The sequence below is a fragment of the Leptodactylus fuscus genome, chromosome 2, assembly GCF_031893055.1.
Source record: "Leptodactylus fuscus isolate aLepFus1 chromosome 2, aLepFus1.hap2, whole genome shotgun sequence".
NCBI lineage: Eukaryota > Metazoa > Chordata > Amphibia > Anura > Leptodactylidae > Leptodactylus > Leptodactylus fuscus.
Genome location: NC_134266.1, coordinates 86,940,359 through 86,950,039, shown reverse-complemented (window position 1 = coordinate 86,950,039; position 9,681 = coordinate 86,940,359).

Here is a 9,681-nt window from a genome sequence, read left to right as displayed (position 1 = left end):
TGTGCTTTTCAGCATCAGGATACCTAAGCTGAGGGGGCCATGTAAAAGAGTGGGGATAGGTAAATAAAAATCACCACTAGCTGCTGGAGTAATCCAGTGTTAAATCGGCATTTTTTTAAATAAATCCAACAGGGGGCCGACCGAGCTGCAACAGGGGGCCCCTCTACAGCTGCAATGGCAGTAGTTACATTCTTGTATGAATGGGAAAAGCTGCAATTTTTGGTGCACAGCAGGCTTATACCATAAATTGTGCTTTATTCCTCCTCCTTTCACTGCCGACACCAATTTCTGGACTGGGACAGTCAGGGAGGAATGGAGCATACATTAACAGAGATAGTCTGCTCAGCCCTCTGAACCGTGCCCAAGCAACATTAAGGATAAGTTCACACAGTGTTTTTTGAACCGGAACCTGAGGTGGAGGCACCTGCATCCAGTCGCGCACTCCGCTCCGGATTAGGCCCAAATGAATAGGCCTAGTCCGGAGGGAGTGCCTTCAGGCGGATGTCGCGAGGCGAATGAACATCTCGCTTCTTTTTCTGGGATCCGGAACAAACCGGCTCCCGGAAAAGAGAACTGACCGGCTCCCATTGATTTCAATGGGAGCCGTCTTTTTGGTCAGGATTTTGAGGCGGATACAGCCTCATAATCCTGATCAAAAAACTCTGTGTGAACTTACCCTAAATCTGCTGCTTCAGATCCCCAGAGGGTTCCATACTACACTGTGTTTGTATTACTGTTGATTAACCTCGACTTGTTTGTGACTAAGCTCTTGCCTGTCCATGTATGACTACAGCCAGGGGTGAACCTAGCCTCATTGCTGCCTGAGGCAGACTATAGAAAGACCCCTCCCCCCCCCCCTCAAAAAGAAAAAAATTGAGTTTACATGCTGCTGGCTTCACATGCTGCTATTGTTGCACAATAAACATACACAATACACAATTATAAAACAGTTTTTAAGAATTCTTCTTACTGTATTACTACAGTGTCTGAGATCAACAACACGACATTAACAATGACAGTAACTTCACACATCTTCTGCTCGGTCGATGGATGAGCCCACGTGGCCTTCATTCTCCTTAATAGGAGCGGTGCAGATAGCGGAGTACTGTCTCATCTACCTTGGCACTCCCATCAAAGTGAATAAGAGCTTGGGTTTGTCCATCGACCAAGCGACATACCTATATTTAGCCTAGCTGCGGTTGGACTAAATGCCGTGGAAGGGGGGGGGACTATTCTCAGGTCCAGTGGGGGTCTCAGCAGACAGCCCCCCATCAATTAGGTATTTATCCTCTATCGTTTAGGTGAATTCAGTGCAGTAACATTTAGTGACTTACAGGTGACGTCTATGACTAATGGTTCACATTTCCCGTCTCTTCCCTTTGTACCGCCATGACCACTTTTTCCAGCTGTGACTTGTCTCTGTAAAGTTTACAGTACAGACATCTTTGGCTCCTCACTTTTCCAGGCACCTGACCCACATTGTCCTCATCTACACAAAGCCCCCATCTTGTTTCTACCCAAATTATAAAATATATAATATAATCCATAATGAATAATACTCCCAAGTGCATATTTATTATTATAATGTACATGTGCACCCCTTGTATAAATGGCGCCCTTTATCAATGTCCAATAGGTTTCCTAATTAAAAGATTTTCCAGGTCATTAATAAAATAATCGGTGGGGCTCAAAAACCCTGGACCCCCACTGATCAGCTGTTTGAATGAACTGTGGTATCTGTGTAAGAGCCATGACCTCTTCTCTGTTTACATAATGCCATTCATCTCATAGCCGCCATGCATCGGCATCAAGTTGCGGCAACCGCTGGAGGCGCTTTTTGAGTTGGATTCTGAGGCGGCTGCCGCCCTGTGTGAACTCAGCTTATGTAAACCACACAAGCAGTGCTCAGAGAGAATCACAGACACGTGCGGGTGCATGCTGGAGGCTAATTAGCATATCAATAAAAGCGGGCTCATTCAAAAACGGCTGGGAGGATTTACAAACAAAAGGTATGTGTGGAATAGTTTTTTTTAAAGGCTATGCAAATATATGCTTAGTTAAAAATGAGTTTTCCCAATGATAGAATCACTTTAATATCCCAAACAATCCCTTTAAGGTGGCACCAAGGGGCATTGATAATTACACACTATGGAGCCTTTACTCCCTTCATGGAGTAAACGAGTGTGTAAAAATAAGACTCCCATTGACTTCAATTATATTTTTTACACGTGTAAAAACACGCCTGTAAAATGTCATTGAAGTCAATGGGAGTCTTATTTTTACACGTGTATATTTACACGTGTGATGGCTCCCTAAAGGTGGTATCATTTGTTTAAAGGGGATTTTTAGATCATGTATTGAAAGCGCTGTGGAAAAAACTGCAGTGCGTTCACGCTGCGGTTCTTTCCGCAGCGCTTTAGCGCTGCGATTACGGCCTGTAGGGCCCCTTCACACAGCGTAAGCACGCCGCTCATATATACACGTGTCTCATATATACACGTGTCTGAGCGCAGCGCTTCAAAACAGAGCCCATTGATTTAAATGGGAAGCGTGAGTATATCGGCATATACACAGGCTTCCCATTAAATCAATGGGCTCTGTTTTGAAGCGCCGCGCTCGGACACGTGTATACGTGTCTAAATGAGCGGCGTGCTTATGCCATGTGAAGGGGCCTTTAGCCTAAAGTGGTTTTCTGGGATAACCAATTTTTTTAATTTTTTTTATATTAAACTGGGAGAAAAATCCCATAATGCCTGTTCCTGGTGTCTCCCAGTGTGGTCCGATCCTGTTGCTCTGGTGGTTTCTTGTGAAAGTGGTCATGCGCGGCGGGGATTTCTGCTGGACCATGCTGGCAGACACTAGAGCATTGGTGACAGGTGAGTGTTTTTTTGTTTTTTTTTCTCCAACCTTCCACCTTGGTATTAAAAAAAATAGATAAATAAAATGTGAGCGTCCTGGACAACACCTTTACGGTGGGAAAACCTCCTGACAGGTTCTCTTCAATATACTAATTGTCCCAAATGTCACTTAGGCTGGATTCTCATCTGCATCAGAGACTCCACTGTGGTGTTAAAAAATCACTGGATAAAAAGGTTCTGCAAGTCCGATTTATTAATCTGGCATTTTTAAGGAAGGGACATTCGGCAGAACCCATTATAGTCAATGGAGTCTATTAGACTACTTTCATAACCGCTATTTTAGCAGTCTTGTTCTGATCCTCCTCAGGACTGGAAAAAGTCATCCCAATGTGTATGTGAACCTAGTGTAAGGGTGCATTCACACGATGTAACGTGCAGCGTGATCTGGCACATATACGGCGTGTCAGAGTTTGCGCACCGTAAAAGCTCCCATTCATTTCAATGAGAGTTAGGATCGTATACGCCGCGTTATTTTGCGGCCGTGATTTTGCGGCAAAATAACGCGGCGTATACGATCCTAACTCCCATTGAAATGAATGGGAGCTTTTACGGCGCGCAACTCTGACTCGCTGTATATGTGCCAGATCACGCTGCGCGTTACATCGTGTGAATGCAGCCTAACAGTGTAAAAACACATACACACTATGGGCAGTTTACTTATCAGCATTCTTCTACAGTGTGAGGAAACCAGAGGAAGTCTGTGCAAATACAAGGAGAAATTCTGTGGAAAAGTAATTGGTAATATCTTCACTCTAGTGCTTATTTACAGGTAGGGAGGGCATGGACAGCTAAGTGCTCCTGTGCATAAACAATGTGTGAACCCTCTAGCATTCCTGTAACTTACATCTGCTCATATTTAAGCAGTGGTGAAGAGGTTAATGGTAAGAACATTTCAAATGTAGGGCTCTGAAGAGGTTTGTGGCTACTTTTCTGGTGGTCTATGGTAGCAAAGCGGTTAACGATAATGTACCTGGTGATATAGGGTAGTGAAAGGGTTAACTATAACATGTGTCGTCATGGTCTAGAGCAGGGGTCCTCAAACTGCGGCTCGCGGGCCACATGCGGCCCACCAAGCACTTCTGTCTGGCCCCGCCGACAAAGCTGGCAGGCGTGCATTTATAATGAAGCTCCTGGGGAGCTCGGGCCAGCCCATGGAGCGCACTTCACTTTACCTATTGGAGGGCACCGCTCCCGATATCTGTACGACCTGCTCTGCCTCTGGCCCACTGTTTAAAAAGTTTGAGGACCCCTGGTCTAGAGCCTTATAAGAATTTATTGTTATATTCCTGGAAGTCTATATGACCCAAGGAGTATAGAGAGCAATGAAGTGATTAATGCCAATATTACCTAGGGAATGGAAGGGGAATAAAATAAATGGCTGACTGGGATTGTGCAGTGTCTGTGTAACCTATGAGCAGCAAGAAGAGGGTAAGGGAAGCAACATGCTTTTATGTAAAGCTGCCTGTGGACATAGTGGGCCCCCTGCCACGTGTGGGCCCCTGTGCAGCTGCTTATAGGCATAGGTCCAGTGCAGCAATTGGTTTCTAGACTGACCTTAAAGCCATGAAAATTGATGGACGTCAAATAATTTCAGCATTTAGTAATTGCCTGTATGAAAGTTGTCATATGACTGTTTACATGGTAAAAATCTCTAAATTAATTTAATCCTTAATGTCATTATTTCCACTGCCTGAACTAGAGCTTATATCCTGGTAGTTGCTATCTAATGTATCAGGGTCTGTTTTCACAGTATTAAGCTAGCTGTCACAAGTTTTTCAGTGGAAATTCGCTGTTTGTTACAGTTAAATCCCCCTCCCTAGGACTGAGCATTTAATCGCTAAATAATGGAAACAGATTGTATCTGGATAACGAACATGATTTTGCTCACGTTGGTTATTTTCATTCATCTATTGCAGTATTCATATGTTTTTGCCAGCAGTTTCGTTTGGACTGAGAATGTCCAACCTGGAACTGCTATTCTCTTCACTAGAGTACTATTAGGGGAGGCACATGGGAGGTCAGCAAACTTTAAAAAAACAAAAATGAAAAATTCTTATTGGGCCTCAGCCGTCACACAAGTGTGACAACGTTAGCATTTGCACCACAACACCATATGGCTGCTGAAGCCCAATCATAAGCCTGAAAAGGACCCGGAGCCCAAGAGGGCCTCCGCTGATTATGTTCTGGGGTCTGAAGAAACCCCAGAGTATAATAGCCGCTTCAGTAAGGACTCCTGACCTGAATGAAAATGCTGGGTGGGTTTGGAAAACACATTTTAAGGGATGTGGCCTGAATAATCGAGGTAAAATGCCCAATTAATCACTAAACACATGCTTGCATAGGCTTTAGAAAGTCTAGTCCACGCCTACCTTTAGTATGTAGATTGCCTCAGTGGTTTCTGAATAAGTCCGTTTTTATTCATATTTTAATGAGCCTCCAGCCAGTACAGGAAGTTCCTCTCTCCTATTATCTTCTATGTGTGAGGCAAACAGGAAGCTGAGTCATCAGCAGCAGCAGCAGCAGCCTCCCATAGGAAACAACAGGGAGAGGTGTGCACGATGTATCGTGCACCAGTCTAATTAGCATATGAATAAAAACGGACTTATTCAGAAACCACTGAGGCAATCTACATACTAAAGGTAGGTGTGGAATAGACTTTCTAAAGGCTATGCAAGGTTAGTTAGTTAGTTAAAAATGACTTTTCCCAGTGATAGAGCCCCTTTAACAATCGCCCAGCACTACTGCTCCCCACAAATTACGTACAATATATAACTCCATCATACCACCTAATAAAAGACATTTTAAAACTTTTAGTGACACCCATGTAGTAACGTGTGAGACCTCTCTAAGAGTCCATTCACACAGAGGAAATGGTGAGGAATTTTGTGTGGAAAAAAGCCTCCCATTGATTTCAATGGGTTTTGCTAGCCTTTTTTACCACTAGTAGATCCCATTGAAATCAATGGGAGGCTCTTTTTTTCCATGTGGAAGATTCCACACCAAATTCCTCACCATACAAACTCCTTGCAGATGTTGCCCTTGGCAGGATTCAAACCCAGGGCTTCAGTGCTGCAGTGCACTGCTAACCACTGAGCCACTGTGTTGCCCCAACATTGAGTAAATGTCGCAATAGACACATTTGGCGTATAAACTGAGAGCAGCCCCAATGCTTTCACCCTTTATGAATTCCAAATTCAGTGTGAACTTTGCCTAATTTGTGCTGGGTAACAATAATTGTATTGTGTAAAACCACAGCTCTCAGTATGTCCTGAAGAATGGCAAAAATACACTGAACTCATCCCAACACAACTCATCTCTGCTGCCCAACATTGCCCATATACTCAATGTTATCACTTCAATAGAGAGCTGTCATGAGCGTCGGTGAGCGTTTTATGTTCTCTGCCGCGAAACCATTTTTTTAAACCGGACACAGAGTACTGCATGTCCAACTCTGTGTCCGGATTTTTAAAAAACGGTTTTGTGGCGGAGAGCATAAAATGCTCACCGCCGCTCACCGCCGGACAGCTTTCTCACCCATTCAAATGAATGGGTGAGAGAGTCCTGCAGGTTTCTGTATCCTGCCTGCAGAACGGAGACCGGGCGCAGATGTGAACAAGCCCTAAGTTGTACTGTCCTTTCTCTATTCCTATAGTTCAGTGAGCAGTGCCGCTCTTCTGACCCACACTAGATCAATGTCAGGCTAGGTCCACAGCTGCGTCCACATTCCGTTTGGGAAATCTGTCCCCCAATCTGCTTAACGAATGTGGCAACAAAAGTCCTGCAAGCAATCCTGCGAATCCCATTATAGTTTATAGGCTCCACGGATTTTGCGGATAACTGTTTTTCTTAAGCAGATTGGGTTTCTGTTTTTTTGGGTCCTCAAGCGAACCCAAAGAGCGGTAACCAGATGCAGTTGTGAATTTAGCGTCTGGGGTGTGGATGTCTCATCAGGTAGCTGCTGCTTAGTGATGAACCAGGGAATCTAAGGATATGCTTATTTGGTCAATTATCTTCTTGCCCTCAGAACACAGATACAACTGACTTTAGGGGCAGGTACTAGGTCTGGATACTGATTTCCCAGACAGTAACCTCTCCATGAACATACAAATTTCATACTGGCAGAAAATCCACCACATAGAGCCTTTCTACTTTTTAATTGAAATAGCCTTGGACAGATGGCAATCTGAAGAGGGTGAATCTAAGGCCAGGATCACACAGGGTTTTTCGGTCTGGAACCTTAGACGGAGGCCGCCTCAGGTTCCGGTCCAAAATACAGGTAGCTGCTCCGGATTAGGCCCAAATTAATGGGGCTAGTGGGAGGAGGGAGTGTCTTTAGGCGGATTTGCGAGGCAACTCCATCTGAAGAATGAGCATGTCCGTTTGTTCCAGCTCCCGGAAAAAAGAACTGACTTGCTCCCATGGATTTCAATGGGAGCCGTCTTTTTGGTCAGGATTTTGAGGCAGATACAGCCTCAAAATCCTGACCAAAATACCTCGTGTGAACCCGGCCTAAGAGCGTGCTCTATTCCAGTCTTGTATTTAGGAATAGGACAACTTTGCTATAGAAAATAAATAAACTAAAATATAACTTTTACCATGTTTAACCTAAAATCTCAGCAATATGAACTAAAATGGAACATCCATGTCAAAATAGACTTAAAGTGAAAAGGTACACTAAATGAAATAGGGGAACCCGCTTTCCACAATATCGGAGTCAGAGGCTTGTCAGGGACCTGTTTTGTTTGTTTTTTGTCCTAGACAGAGGTGCGTCACTCCCTAACCAAGGTATATAACCAGGGCCGGCTCCAGGTTTTTATGGGCCCTTGGGCGACAGAGCCTCAGTGGGCTCCCTTGTAAAGAAGGCGGGGGAGTCAAGACACTGTGCGTCGCAGATGAAGTGAGTGACGTCACGCAGGAGTGTGGTGTCACCAACGCCATACCTCCCAATTTTTAAAGGGTAGAAAGAGGGGCAAAATGTGCGGCGCGCTCTGCGCGCCACGGCAAATTTGGCTCCACCCACTTTATGTTGACTCCGCCCATTCTTATTCATTTATCATGTGCTCCCACACAGTATAATCCTCATACAGTCACCCGTAAATTATATGCCCCCCGCCATCTCTCCCCCAGTTTCATATACACCCTTCCTCTGCCCCCAGTTTCATGTCCCCCCTCCATCTCTGTCCCCAGTTTCATCACGTTCTCCCCCTTCATCTGCTCACAGTTTCATGTCCCCCGTCTCTGCCGCAGTGTCATGCTGTTCAACCCCCCCATCTGCCCCAGTGTCATGCCGTTCCCCCCCCTCCCCTTCATTTGCCCCCCAGGTTCATTGGACCCCCTCCATCTCTGTCCCCAGTTTCATGCCGTTCTCTCCCCACCCACTTCATCTTCCCCAGTGTCATGCCGTTCCCCCCCCCTCCACTTCATTTGCCCCCCAGTTTCATGGGCCCCCTTCATTATGTTCCACCTTAATATTTAATGCAAAAGAAACACACTCACCTTCCATCGCTCCCCCGACGCTCCTCTCTCCGCTCTCTCACTCCACTCACATAGGCGATTAAAGCAGGAGCTGTGAGCTCAGCTCCTGCTTTAAAGCTGTGGCCTGGCTTGCGTGTGTAGGCGCGATGTGATGACGTCATGCGACGCATCCAGCCAGACACGAGCAAGCCTATACACTTGAGAAAGGGCACTCAGCCCGAAACACATAGTGTGTGCTTTTTGCGAAAATAAAGTTTATCCATTTGACAATCAGTCGAGCGCGGTGATCCTCTATAATTCCTGGTCCTTCGTGATATCACTTGACACCAAAGGTGGCACGGATCCTGCCGTCTCATGACCTGGGGCAGAACCCCCCCCTGTCTTGAAGTGGTTCTAAGCTATATATAATGGTTGTATTTACAACCTCCTAAAGGTGAAAAGCTTCTTTCACTTTCTCGCTTATTTATCCATACGGTATTTCACCATATGCAGCTCGGTGCTGTTCTCTGTTCTTTATCTTTAAACTATGCTGGAGAATAACGCATCCCATGCATGAGACCGTGATAGCACTGGGCTGTACTGTCAGCGACTGACTGCTTCACTCCATACAGAGAACTGAAAGATCTTTAAATTGTGATATCCCTCCTACTATCTTCCTTACCTTTTTATCTGTACCTACTGTCAATGTAATGCCTCTGTATTATAATTGTAGTATCTATGTCGCTGTAACACCCTGAATTTCCCCATGGGGGACTATTAAAGGATTATTTTTTTCTTCTTTTATCTTAATCTCTGTGCCGCCAGTGCTTTCACCTCTGAGGAAGTGAAATGCTGATTAATTTCAGCTATATCTCATGACTGGCTGCGCAGTAGTAGCAAATGGTTGGGTTTATATAATGCTTTTTTGCTAAAGAGCTGCATGTGGTTTTTAATTGCAGTAATGCCTAACACATATTACTATGTATGTCACTGGAATGGTAATAGCTATTAAATTAAAAGCCTTTGGACTGGGTTTACTTTTTAAGAAATGCATGTTTGGTTTTCAAAAATAAAAAAAGTGACCTCCGTCCCATTCATGAGTTTCTCACGTCTGAGTTTTAATTGTTCTTAACTTCATACTTGTTGGCTCAAAATAATAAATTGGTTATTGATATATATTTCTTCTTGTGTTATTTGATTATGAAATATTCAGTACAGGACTTTGCATTATATGCATGTTTTTTAGCAAAAGCGCAACATGTAAGCAAAGCCTTGTTTTACTGATCACTAGTATACATGCGTAGTAACA